Source organism: Argiope bruennichi, chromosome 8, assembly GCF_947563725.1.
Source record: "Argiope bruennichi chromosome 8, qqArgBrue1.1, whole genome shotgun sequence".
Taxonomy (NCBI): domain Eukaryota; kingdom Metazoa; phylum Arthropoda; class Arachnida; order Araneae; family Araneidae; genus Argiope; species Argiope bruennichi.
Window position 1 is genome coordinate 11,238,923 of NC_079158.1, and position 14,749 is coordinate 11,253,671.

A 14,749-nucleotide genomic window follows, 5' to 3' on the forward strand; every position below is an offset into this window, starting at 1 on the left:
CGTAGAAAGACATAAAAACAAACAAAACCGGGTAAGAGAACAGAAAAAAAAAAAGAAAAAAAATTCAAGGGAGTCGGAAGAGTTATTTTGAAAAGAGCTGGTGGGGCAAATTTTAAAAAAGCGAAGTGTTTGGTACGTGTTTTTTTAAGTTACCAAAATAACATTCTCGTAAGGGTATTGTGTAAAAGATCCGTGACCTACTTTTGTGTTATTATGCTACCAATCAAAAATTTCTAATTTAAGAAAAGAGGCGATGACTTCACTTTTACTCCAAAAAGAAAAGAATTTTTTTTCCCCCCAAGGATACGGAGGAAAAGGATACGGAGTCATGTCGTTACGTAATAAAGCGAAGTTTCTGGATTTAAAATGAATCCACTTTTTTTTTTCTATTTTAGAAATGAATTAATTTATTTATTATGACTGAATGATATCCACGCTTGTACCCCATATTATATATCCATACGTTACTGTATATTAAATACTGTGTTGGGTGAGCGGAATGAAACAGACTGCCACTTGATTAATTCTACTTGATAGAGTATCTATGTTTTTCTTACATAATTCATAGAATTTGTTTCTTTTCTAGATTTTCGTCTTCCTGACTTTTACAAAATATTTATTTGACAACTGGTTAATTAATTTTTTTTAATTGACATGTCTTATCCCCTCCCCATTTGCTAAGCGCTGCATATTGTCACCATTATAAATGTTTGATCTAATTTCGTCTTCTATTTTAAAATTTTATTGCGTCCGATAAGCACAGCATATGGTTTATTGCTGTTTTTTAATTTAAATTTATTAAATAGAATCTTTTTACACTTTATAAGTTTATTTATAAGTTCAAAATTCAAACACTAGATATGAATATCAAGTCTTCTAAATGCGTGTGATGTGATGTGAATACAGATCAGAAAAACAACAAGTAATACAACCTCATAATGTACCACAAGTAATTATTGTCGTAATTCAAGAATGTTATACAACAATTTGTTACTGTAAAATCAAATTTTTTATTTTGTCCTGATTGTTTCTTTCGTAATTAATCTCTATTTATTTGAAAAACAAATCTTAAATGTATGTATATGCTTATCTTTTGGATCTTTACAGGGGTTTTCATTTCATTTACAGGTATGAAATTTGATAGCATTATAAAACCAAACTACATCTTGAAATTTTGTTCTTAATTTTAATTAATTTAAAATTAAGTAAAATTTTAGCGTTTATTTGCAATAATTTTGGAAAACATCTTTGCATAAAAATCATTTTTGTTCTGACGTAAATGCGGAAAAATGTTTTTTTTTATCGATATCAATTTAATTACTCCAATTTTAATAAATTTTTTGAAATATTTTTATGCACGATTTACAATAATAATTTTCGTTATTGCAATGCGAAATGAGAACCATTTTCACTGTTAAGATAAATATTTAATTGCGTGAGTTTTTAAACAGGAAATTTTTCAAAAGATTATCCTTATTAATGTTTTGAATGTATTAGAGTGAACTACGAATAAATAAAAACATATAAAATTAAAAAATAAGCATAATTAGCGATTACGTTGATAATAAGAAATTATGTATGTAGCGTTGTATTATTTCAAAAAGGACTTCTTTTCTATTATTAATTACATGAAGATTAATTAAATATTTTACCAAAGGAAAGCAATATTTCCATGCTATTTGAATTTTGTTGCATATATTTTACAGAAAATTTTTGATCTAAGGGCAAATAGTTCGGTAAATTTTAAAATTAATATTCGCTTATAATTTCTCATTATTGATATCGAAAATAGAATGATTTATAAGAAAATATAATGAATTCCACCTACTATTTTCACATTCCAAATTTTGTGTAAGTCCTGGAAACAGCTGAAAAAGCTGCCCCAATAAGTGGAAACGAGGTAAATTTCGTGTATAGTTGCATTCATTTTGAATCTACGGAAAAAGATAGTTGTATATATATTTAGAAAGTTGAGATGCTAATAATGTTATGAAATTATTATTATATTATTAAGAAAAGAATAGAAAGTTTTCTACAAAGAAATATAAGAAATTATATCTTTAATAATTATGCAGACAAATATGAAAAGGCTAAATTTCCTCTTTCTAGCAGATACGAAAGCAATCTTTAGTAAATTTTTTTGCAAAAGTAAATAAATGCATCACAAAGCAAAACTCTACAAATATTTTCGCTAAAATATTTAACTCCGTAATTTCTTTGAAATATTAATGGATTTTTTTGGTGCAATGCTTTTATCGCCCCCTTTTTTTTTTTTAAAAAAAATATCGTATTATAAAGACCACTACATTATTAATGCTACAAAATGTATATATAAATAATATCTATAACAAAATCAGATTAAAGCCATTAGAAGTATGAAAATTCATTATAATATAAAATTGCGTATGTATTGAAAACCGTAATGCGGGTATGGTTTTTTCCGATTTTCTGGGAAAGTGCAAAGCAAAATGGCCGCTGATTGCTTTTGCAACAAAGCAGGTTTAGATGTAGTATCAGACTTTTATCAATGATCTTCACGATTCTGCAATATTTTGACCCTGATGATTTGCCATGTTAAAATTTTATGTGTCCACAGAGCTTGCGCAGGTGTAAAAGTCTAATACAGATATCGCTCCAAATGACTAAATACTGTTTCCTATGCTTGAGAATAAAACCCAAATCAATATTAAAGAATAAAGTTTTCTCTTAAAGCTTTTACTCAATAATTAATTATCTGCTTTTCTTTTCAGTGATTATGAGTAGTCATTAGTAGGAATGGATTACTTCAGCAAATAAGATTTCTATTTCTTACGAGGTTTGAAAATCCTTCACTCCCAATGTATTTCTCACTTTAGTTGAAGGTCTTTTACGTAGTATTTGAAAATACCAGCCAGTTTTGTAAACCATTGCCTTATACGCCTGGTTCGATGGAAGAAGTTCAAAGTGACCAACCGACCAGCCTGGCAAGAATTCATTCCGGAGGACTCTACTACGATCCAGCGTTTCGCTCCATGGGACACATTGCATTTTACGAAGAGAAATCAAGTCTGGGTGTACAATCCGAAACGACGAAGAGAACCGAGTCAAAATCATTGAGAAAGATCGGATGGATCTTTAGTCGCCGCCAAATTAGTAAACGATGTCATCTTCGAAAGACCGGAAGTCGCCTAAAGCATCATCATCACATCATTCGGAAGCCTACGCCAGCTGTTGGATTGAAGTAGGACTCCCCAGGACGTGCAGTCCTTAGTAGGGGGACAATGTTGCGAATCTGTGATGCTGCTTCCCAGCATAGTTGGTTCCATCATCAGAAAGACTGTTTTACAGTCATCTGTATTGGACGGAGCCCGGGTGCCGCGTCGGAGGTCCCAGAGCTTGGCGACAAACTTGGCGACTTGGCGCCAAAATAGATTATACCGGAAACATCGGGAATTTTCCCGATCCGTCCAGTAGGAACCGAGATACACCTCGAAAGTTCCTGATTGGTTGAGAGGCTTCTAGACCCGCCTCCTGAGACCTATAAAAGGAGGCAGTCTGCAGCTGCCGTGGGGGTAAGTCGGAATCGACGCTGAAGAACGAGTCTTCCAGAGATTAGCAGAGCAGCAACACAGTCAAGCTAGTGCTGAACTAAGCTGTGCGCTACTGTCTGCAGTAGAGTCTTGTTGTGTGCACGTCTTGGCTGAAGATAATTGTCTTCTCTGTGCTGTATATAGTTGTCGTCTTTGTGCTGTCCTGTGTGTCTTCGTGTAAATAAACGTCGTTGTTTTTTTTCTACTGCCGCCTGCTGATTGAGCGTTCTTCACATCATATAACTTCCACCATCCATTGCATAACATAACAATCTCTCCAAGGCATTTATCTTTCTGCTGAGTATCGAGTCAAAAGCTATTAAATATCTTTTTATTTTTTATAAATGTAATAAAATTGTTCGTACTTTTTATGCAAATTTTTATTTTAAAAAAATGAAAAATTCATCAGAGGTTGCTGTCCTATTTATTGTCATGACTTCTCAAATACTAGTAGAATGCTTTTTTTATTATTATATATTTGCGCGCAGCTGAAGAGGGAATTCAGGTTACCGAAACACGACGTATCAAAATAAAGCTATAAGGATCCCGGAGAGTCTTGAAATGTCTCTTGATTCAATGACTTTACCTGACGTAACTCTAATGATGGTTATAGAATGTTTTTGAATTCATCCCTGAATAGTTAGTTGGGTATTTCTGAATTTTAATATATTTTGTTTTGCATTTGTAAATATAAAATCATTGAAGTTGGAAATAAGATGATATTATTTTATAATGTACTGAGATATATCTATAACATATTGCTGGAAATACATTGCACAACATTTAAATTTAATCATAATTTTATCGCCAATGGATATGGTCTTCAAAGATATAAAAATACTTTAATGGTTTTAAAATAGGAAATAAAAACACGCAAAAATAATTCAATGGTTTTAAAAAATAAAAAAACAGTGTAAACAAAATGGAAATTTTGATTTATTAGCAATGGAAACATCAAAGAAGCTAAATAGAAAATAAGATGCGTGTATAAATATATATAACTATTTTATTTACGCGTATAAATATATATAACACGTAATTTACGTGTATAAATATATATAACTGTTATCTGTTCCTTAATGAAGCTTAAAATATCCCGTCATGCAAATAGATTATTTCTATTTTAATATTTTATTTGTTTATTGCTTAATTTCTTTAGAATCTTAAGTCTTCCTTATTAGTCACAAAATGCTCAACAGTATTGTTGCGTTATCTTTTCGCTGCTGTATAGCATTCAGAATATTGAATATCTCAGAAATATTATTATATTAGTTGGTTATTGTTTTAAATGCTGATACTTGACAGGAATCTGAAATTAAACATTTGAAAAAGCGATATTTAATACTTTGCCAATAGCTTTACTGGTTGACAAAATAATTGTAATTACATAGATACTAATGATATTAATATTAAAGGCAATATTTTATTTTTATAATTTTTTACAGAAAAAGTTAATAATTTTATTTTGTTTTAAATGCATTTGCCAAATTAATTAAAGATTTGGCAGAAGGTGCTACAAATAAGCAATGGTTTTACAAGAAATGCAAAACTAAACATTTCTCAGCCACTCTCATGATTCTAACTACATAGTCATATTTAAAAAAAAAATGTCAATACATTTTTAATAATATCTTTTAAAAGTAATTAAAGGTATTATTAAATAATATAATTCTTATTCGCAAATTCTACACTTATATGTGGGAGAAAAAATATTTTTCTTTATTTGTAATACGAAAGGGCACAAATAAAAAAATGTCAGTGCTTTGTTATTCTTTGAAACTAAAGGTAACTTAAAGTCTTGACCTACTTTTGGCGCCGTCTCCAATGTGCTTAAATCAGCGCTTCAACCCCCTCTTCCCTGTCGTCATCTAAGATCCGTGCCTGATGAAGACTACATTTCTTTGTACTGCTTCGCACCGGTTCGGCTTCAAAAATAAGTCACCGGAATGGAACTCCCTCCCGAGTTTCACCCCTTGAGTCAACAAGTAGAAAGCCCTACATCGCTTTAAAATGAATTGGTTCAGCACTTTACAACTCTTTAATGTTAGGAAATCAACTTTCTGTATCAGCTTTCATGATAACCTTCTTAATATGCTTTGAAATTTTGAAAATGACTATCATAACATTTTTTTATTTTTTCATAGCACAGAGAAAGTTTTGTAATCGATAAAAAATCCGAACTCGAGATTTGATGAATCTCCATGTTTTAGATCTTCTTGAGTTCGAGTAACACATTTTTTTTGAAGTATGTCAGTCTGTCTGTGACAAAAATAACTTAAAAACGTTTTGAGCTAGATGAATGGAATTTCGTATATATTCTTAATACCAAATTTAAAAATTTCTATCAAACTTTGAGCAAAATTCATTCAGAAAAGTGTGTCTATCCGGCTGTTCGATACAAGTTCACTCGATAGTTACTAAATGAAGAGCAAAACACGAATGAAATACTGTACACAGATAGAATTTGGTACCAAATCCAACATGGGGTTTAACATCCGTTGATCTATACTTTCAGAAGTCTTTAAACACGGTGACTCAAAAATGCAATGACTTAATTATGTCAAATCTGGTGTGCAATTTCGTGACAATTGCACCTTGTAGTCAAATTTTGGTTCCAATCGGTTGGAGAAAACGCATCTCAAACACACATTTGTTTTTCGAATGCTATTAACCCTATTCCAGGAATAAATCCCCAAAAAAACTCGCCAAGGACCACACGATAGATTCAGCAAACATGCTAAATTCATGCCAACATTTAATATTTAGGTGCTATAATACGCTAATGTCATACAACGTGTTCTCTGTCTTACCCAAGATCCACAATTTTTTTTTCGGGTGGGGATGGATAACATCTTTATCAGAGATTGTACTAGAAAGTTTTTAGAAAACCACTGCTGCTTGTTGTATTACATTTATCATATAAACAACCTAAGAATAAAATCTTTTATTTGCCGTTAAGATTAAAACCCAAAATAAGTAATAGAGAATTGGAAATGGGATAGATAATTATTTAGTAATTACGAGAAAAAAAAATGACTGAAGTTGCAAGAAAAATATCCACTACGAGTGTTATGACGAATCTGTTGTTCAATAGAAAGGATTCAAAACATCGGTTATGAAGGGTCAGATATAAAGAATTAAATTACAAGCAAATCATTTCATCACATGCTTATTTGAAAAACTACTTTTTTTCCTTTTAATTTTTTTATATTTTTTTATTTTTTTTTAAACTTTAGTTTCAATTATAGATATTATTTTTATTTATGTCTTCATTTCCTCCAGTCTGTTTTTTCGAAACTATTTAAAGAGTTCAGTCTATAACAGAGTGTCACTGGTTTAACGACAGAAGTATAAAGCAAATTTAAAATTATATAGAGGTAAATATATAAATATTAAAATTAGATAGAGTTGTTTCAGAGATAAAGTAACGGACGGACAGGCAGACAAACATAACTCCATTTTTTTTTCTCAGCGGAATCTTCTAGGTATATATGGAACTGGATTATCGTTACCCTATGTAACAAATGGGCGCACTTCGAGAGTTCGCAATTCAATCAACATTACCTAAAACTTATGTTCATAGTGTGAAGAAGGAGTAAAAAATTACTTTTAAAATTTAAACTACGCCATTTTGAAATGAGTTTTGTGCGTGTGAGTTTTGTGTGCTTATCCTGCTAATACAACGGCTTATTAACGCAATAAAAAAGCTAGAAGCATGACGGATTATTAATTTTTTATCAATACAATTCATAAAAAAAATTTAATACTTCAATTGAAAGTAAAATAAATTATCAGTTTTAAATATCAAATTTTACACAATCATTGCTACAGATTTTTCATAGAAAATTAAGTACTAAAGTATTTTTTTAAATTAGCTATTTTAGTCATAATAATTGTGTAACAATGCCTTTCGTTCGCCTTTCTCCTTCAAGATTTCCACTTATTTTTGCCGGGTTTTCAACACTAAAACTTAAATTTGATAGAAGTTCTGCAGCTGTAATTAATACATGCAAAACTAAATTAATTTATTATTATGAGCATTTCCTTTACTAAAACAGTGATTTAATGTGATTATGCCAATATAACTGACAATTAAATTTAAAAAATTTTATTTTGAGAAAAAGAAAACATCACATGCGATTATTTATTATCATTTATAGATACTTTTATTATTATAATATTGAAAGATGAAAGCATTTTCATCCTGCGGTTTCAAAACAGAAAAATACTGAAAAAAAGTGTGCCCCAAAGAAGTAGAGAAGAAAAAAAAGAGAAATATAGTAAATAAAGAAATAACAAAAATGTAAAACTTAATTTGGAAAGAATTATGCATTTAAATGGGACAAATTTGCTTAAAAATTAATTTTTCTTAAAAGAATATAACATTTTCTTACTGTCCTGAATTCTATTAAATAAATATGTTCTCTGTAAAGCTTTTTTAAAAGCAAGAATACGGCATTAATATCCATGGTTACTACTTTCATTTAGAAAGCTGAATATTGTTCTGACACGAAGTTATTGTTGATATAACTACAACATCTAAATTCAAATTAGTAGCAGTACTGGATGTGAAACAATCTAAGCCATATCAATCACTAAGTTAAGGTCAAACAGTATCTAATTAACTGTTTAGAGTTAAAATGGATTGCTTTATTTCTGAGAAATGTCAAACGTGTTTACCTTTTCCTGATTTCAAACTTGGTAAAAGATTGTTTTTGACATGACAGCCTCTCTTATAGCATTCGAGGACTGAATGATACGAAAACAATCGAGAAACACAAAGAAAAGAGAGTATTTTTAACAGCTATGGCTGATTCAGCGGTGGAAAACAACAGTCGCTGGCTCGGTTACTTTTGGCTGCTCGCTCTTTTAGACTTAATTTTCATCAAGAATCTGAATTATGAGTAGACTAAGAGAGCATGACGAGAACATTTCTTTGTGCATAATTGATTTGGAATATAAAAAAAAAACAGAATATCGTTAGTTTCAGTATCCAAACTATAATAAAGACAAATGTATATGTGTATGTATGTATTGATGCTTTGCAAACCAAAGCGTTTCACTTACAGCTACCAAAATTTGACACAAGTATGCCTTGGATGGTAAAATTGTGCATCGCAGAGCGATTTTTTTTGGTAATTTTAATCAATTAAAAATTAGGCTGAATTTCCGTGTTTTTCCGTCACAAGTTCCGAAAATACCATTGCACAAAAAATTTTTGCATCATTTCAAAATTAAAAAAAAGTTTTTATAATGATATTAATTTAATAATCATGGAAATGTTCGTTGAAGTTTGTCTTTTTTTTTGTATAATTGCCAACTATAGATTCCAATAACATTGTTACCCTGTACATTACCAACATTGTTAAATTCAAATTGTTTTCATTGTTTCATCGAATACTGAATAGCATGATTTTTTCCCATTGTTGAAAGCGTATATGAAATTACATCTAAATTGAAAAACTGAAGTTAATCTGAAATAAAATATGACCAACATTCCTGGCGTAACAACTGGTTGCCAGAGCCAAATAGTTAAATTCTTTTGAAATGAGACTTTATAACAGAAGAAAATTACAAATGTCAATAATTTGCTAATAAATCATAGAAATATGATAAGTTTCTTCGTGCATATCTTTTTTTGAATCTGAAACTTTTCATCATACAAATCTTTTTGTGAACTAAATAGAGCACGCAACTTGACGTTTTGTAAAGTTTTGTCTAAATAATTAGATTCAGAAAGAAGAATACTGGTGCAGAGACAAAAACGATGAATATACAAATATCTTAATATAATCTGTTAAACTACGAAATACAAAAGAATATAATTTTGGAAAAAAATAGAACATGCTCTAAATATATAAAATGTTCTATTTCCAAATTTATTTATTGCAACGAATTTCACAACATTCCTTTTTTAAGAAATAGCAGATGTTGGAAATTTATTTTTTGGATGTCCTGAAGGAAAATGCCGGAGAAAAATTATGTGATTGAATACGAATTAATATATTATCAACAAAATGTATATAAAAAAGGCAAAAAGAATTTATTTTGCCCATTTTTACCAAGATCAAAATTAAAGTACTCTACAAAAAACAATCCTAAATTTAAGAAATTATCATTTTTCTAGGTTATTACAGCCTTGATAAGATTTCTAAATTTGACCACTGAATTCGAGGATGAAACTCAACAGCAAATTCTGGTGGAAATAAACAATAGATCCCAAAATCAAATTTTTGAACAGGGTAATTTTTATTTTATGAATAATTTTAAACACGCACGCACACACACACACACACACACGCACACACACAATCATCATCATAAATCGGCATATAATGAAACTGATATATCTGTCTGCATATATATATAAGTGGCACAGAAATTGCTGTTATTACGTATCACCAAATGGCAATATTTAAATGTAAAGATTCACTCTTATATTATATTGCTGAATGGCAACAGTCAAATGTGAAGAAATCATTACTCTATACTTTATTATTAGAATTGTTATTAGAAATAAGGCTTACCAAGAACTCGGCACTCACTCAGAGGAAAAAAGATGCGAAAAAAAATCAAGAAATAGGCATCAAATTTTAATTGGGAGCGAAAATAGGCTTAACCATTGCCAGGTGGATAATGACTGAACAATAACTTAAAATGGAAATTAATCATCAGATCTTTCAAAATTATAATCTCACAGAAATGATTTATGCATCATCTTAAAAGTAAAAAAAAAAAAAAAATATCTCTTTAGTGATATCAATTTCATTTTTGTATAATGCTTTTTTAATTTTAATAATTTTTATTAAATACTAGCCGCCTTTGGCGACCAGCCGGTTCGCCAATCTTAATGTTCGTTTAAATTTTAATAATTAAATAGGTTGAACCGGAGTTTAACCCCCTTCTTCGCCAAGTTGCGATAACGCACCAAAGCTGGCAATCTTTATTATGCACTATAATTGAACAGCTGCTTCTTTGCTTTTGAACATTTCGCAAGGCCATTGTTTGCGATTTTTAAAAATTTCGCCAAGCAGGGAATAAAACTCCGGTCGTACCATTAGTAATTTTACGCAATTCCAACTTTAATAGATTCTTCAGTAAAATATTTTAAAACTTCAAATTTTTATAGTCATATAATTCACTCATAATATTATAAAGGCCTTCAGTTATAGCGTGATATGTATCTCTCTAATTTTCTGTTACCCCTCGTAGAAATTATGCTTTAAATTAAAGTGTAAATGATTAATCTGCAATTAATATAATAATATTTTTTACTGAAACAAAGCATTTTTTTTAATAATATGATTACTGATAATTGAGTCACTGAGCGGTTAAACTTGATGGTCACTAAAGAATATCTTTCTTAATTTATGTAATATCTCAAGAATTTGTCAACAAAATTTTCTCAGATTCATCATGAACAGATCGATTCATTAACAATGTTTAATTTTAAATGCATGAAACACTAAGAAAATAAAATGAATCGTTTAAAATAATCGGTCGAAAACAGGTTTAAAAATAACTACTTAAAAAACGATGTACTTAAAACTATAAGCATATACAGAAAATATATAACTAACATAAATACATTTTACTTACAAAAGCATGCAACTAACCTAAAAATAATTGAAATCGTCCGTTGGTTGTCATGCCAACAATCAGAACACAGTGCGCATGCGTGAATTTTCTTCGCCAGTTACGTTAACGCAAATGCGTGAATTTTTCTACGCCAGTTGGGGTAACGCTATGCAGATTATACATTTTAAATTTCTTTTATTCTGTGTTATTTTAATTCAAAAGTACTTCAGAATGAATCTGAAACATGGATTAATTAACAATGTTTCATTTTAAATGCATAAAACATTAAGAAGATAAACAGAATCGTTTGAAATAATCCGCCGAAAAATCTTAACCCTAGCCTCATTACTGTTGGGAGAAAAAAACAACTGATGGCTTGCTTATTTGGCGGTGGGGAAAATGGAAGATTTTTTTGGCGGAAAAGTTGGCGGTGGGGAAAATGGAAGATTTTTTTGGCGGGAAAGTTAGTTTTTAATTAATAATTAAAATTCTAATAAAAATTTCAAAAAAAGGGACCCCAGGTGCACATCCCCGACCTCTAAGGTATACATGTACCAAATGTGATAGCTGTATGTCAAATGATCTGACCTGTAGAGCGCCAACACACACACACACACACACACACACACACACACACACACACACACACACACACACACACACACACACATTGAGCTTTATTATAAGTATAGATAATATACAATTTATTACAATTTTTAATGCTTTGAAATTTAAATTCATCCATCAAAACGTTCTGCCGAGTGCTTTTGGTAATATTAAAATAAAGTTTAAAAAATGTTTTCTGGATAGTAATTTTGAAGTATGATTTTCAGGATAGGAAAGTAGAATATACACTTTTTATTTTGTTTTGATTTATTAAATTACATTCATGATTTTGGGTTTTATTAAATAAAAATCTGTCTTTAAAAAAATATATGCATTCCACATTAATTTTAATACACAAAAAAGATCAATAATCCTTTCGAACAAGATGGCCATCAAGGCGGCTAGTATTCAAGAAAAACACATCGGCTGATTGATATGTTCATCATGAAATCTCTTAAACATTAGCTATAGGAAATTATCTCTTGGGAAATAGTATTAAATAAAACAGTATTTTTAAAAGTTCATTCTCTAATTATCACCGCTTGGATCCTCGTACTCAAATACATTGTGAATGTCCTGAATTTAGGTTTGAATAATAATTGCGGTATTACAAGCATTCAGCAAGAAGCAATTTTATTCCTTCTATGAATTCCACTGATACCATCAAATTACCAATTCCAAGTGAAAGTTTGCTATACATAATAAAAGGAAGTGCATAAATATTTTTGGTTTTAATCTAAAAACAGTTTCCATAGTCATTGCATGTCGTCTGTTCCAGAGTCAGCCCTTATCACAGTTTTGTAGAAGAAAGTCTTTAAAAAGTGGTTATATTTCACAAAATTTTTTCTATGCTACTAACTATAAATATAGTAAAATGAAAATAATAATACTTCTTCGTAGAAGGAAGTATCGCGAGTGAAACCGAGACGAAGAATATTAGATTTAGAATAAATTAGTAAAACAAGTCTAAATTAAAACAGAAATCGAATTTTCAACAAAAACATGACGGATTTATAAATTAAATATTTTCGTTACACGCTCGCTTGAATTGCTGATTCTTAGAAAACTCCAAACCAGTGCACACTTATCCAGATATGTATTCTACTATTCTATGTCTTCAACTATTTTATCATCAGTCAAAACATAAGCACTACTTTAAATAATTTATTTGTAAAATATTCAAATATTATATAATCAGCCTTTTTAGAAATTAACTGCTCTTCCTATCATATTGATAATAGTAATAAAGAAAGAGTACTAATTCCCGGTTTCTATTATTTCAAAGCATGAGTAGTTAGGCTATCAGTCTTCTTTAGGATAATGAAATGCTAACTTTCATCTTATTTATTTTTTAAACTGAGAGTTCACCAATCGAGTTCGCACACAAATGAGCAGTGGCTTGAAAAGCGGCCTTGTTTTGTTTTTCGATCAAAAATTTTATAGAATGACAACGGTTTTTTGTAATCAAACAGCAATTAACATGTATTTTTACTTCTAATAGCAAAATTCGACGAAACTCTCAGTAAATGTCCCAAACAAAATCGTTTTTGAAATAGTTGCAAGCGGTGTAGTAACCCGTAATACTAATAAATGGACCACCACCTAGTACTAATTAATAATAATCAAGATAGAAAGCAATATATTCTATAAGAACTACTTCTACAGATCTACTGGCGTGCCAATAGCAACACTAATAATAAAAATTCAGCAAAATCGATAAACAAATATCTTGGTAGCGTCCTTTATCATACTGAGTAATAGTGAAGTGAACGTTTGATTAAAAGAGTTAAGGAAAAAAAATCACTTTTATTTAAAATATTTATTCATAAAAAACAGTTATATGTCCAATTTGAATAAAATCCTAAAGAAATCTGAAATACTTATCCGTCGCTATTTTTAAGCAAATTTCTTTGTTTGGTCATCTGCGATAGCATTACACCTCTTAGATAACATAGAATGTTCTCAGTGCTCTCAATAATTAATTACCAAAATTTTTCATATTTTTCTCAAGTAATATTATTGGTAGAATTAAGCGTATTTTTTTAGCTAGAAAGAAGTTTCTAAGAAATTGACAATATGATTAAAACAAATTTAGAGTTATTGCTGATACTTTCTCAAAAGACAAATGCTACTTTAAAAATATGTTTGAAAAACTTATTTCATAACCTTTGATTTCGTTAATCTGTTGGGCATAAATTTCATCTACTTTAAATTTGCACGGTACTTTTTATTCGACATTATCTCTTCAGGGTCAAATTATTTCTTCATTTGAATTTCTTTTCTTCATTTCTTCAGTTTGAATATCATGTAAATAAAAACTGTGAATTTTATCTATGACCACAGTAAATTTATTTCAGATATATGTAATTTTCTATTCCTTTCCGCACCGAAATTGTTTTTGTTTTTTAAAAATAAATTTCCAATTGTTTGAATAATTTTCAGACAATTTTATTTCAAGATTGCCAATAATGGGCTGTAATACATCCTGCAGTTGCGCAAACAACAAACAGTACGGATATGTTGACGATTTTAAATTAAACTCGGAATGAAATCATTTGATTAAAGTGACTATAACTGAGATCTCGCTAACGAAGGGTGATGAAAAATCACCTTTTCCTAATAGCATTTGCAGATCTCGAACCAGAACAAGAAAGGGTAGTTGAAGGTAGAATCGTTGATGTAGATTAATTATGCAACTTCTCACTTCGAAGTTAGCCAAAGGTTATTTTGGAACAGACTTCGTAATTTTGAAATTAGAATTAGATGGTGTGAAGGACACCTTAACCGACACCCTGAACCTCAAAATATAATATTACTTCCGTGAGAAGACTTGTCTCCATCTCTCCTCCACAGTCCACATTTTCGATTGTTCATAGGATCGGATTTCGAACCCAAGATCGTTGTTGGGTCTGCCGTCTCTAATTCAACAAATAGTATTCAATCCTTATGAGTCAAATAGAACCACAGGTAAAGGTTTAGAATTTCTAAAGCGGCCA

The 14,749-nt window shown here is 30.1% G+C and overlaps 1 protein-coding gene across 2 annotated transcripts in view; it reads right to left on the minus strand.

Moving 5' to 3' along the window:
• The window catches only part of LOC129981812 (meiosis inhibitor protein 1-like), a 49,918-nt gene extending 41,612 nt beyond the window's left edge, over positions 1–8,306 (minus strand). Inside the window, exons 1-2 of one of the 2 annotated variants that reach the window (XM_056092836.1) lie at positions 5,377–5,486; positions 1,829–1,934 (exon numbers count right to left, since the gene is read on the minus strand). The gene's annotated coding sequence lies outside the window, so the exon portion shown is untranslated. Of the gene's footprint in view, positions 1–1,828; positions 1,935–5,376; positions 5,487–8,249 lie in introns of those variants that run through there. The other variant, XM_056092837.1, reaches the window with a different exon arrangement.
• Between the last annotated feature and the right edge of the window lie 6,443 nt (positions 8,307–14,749).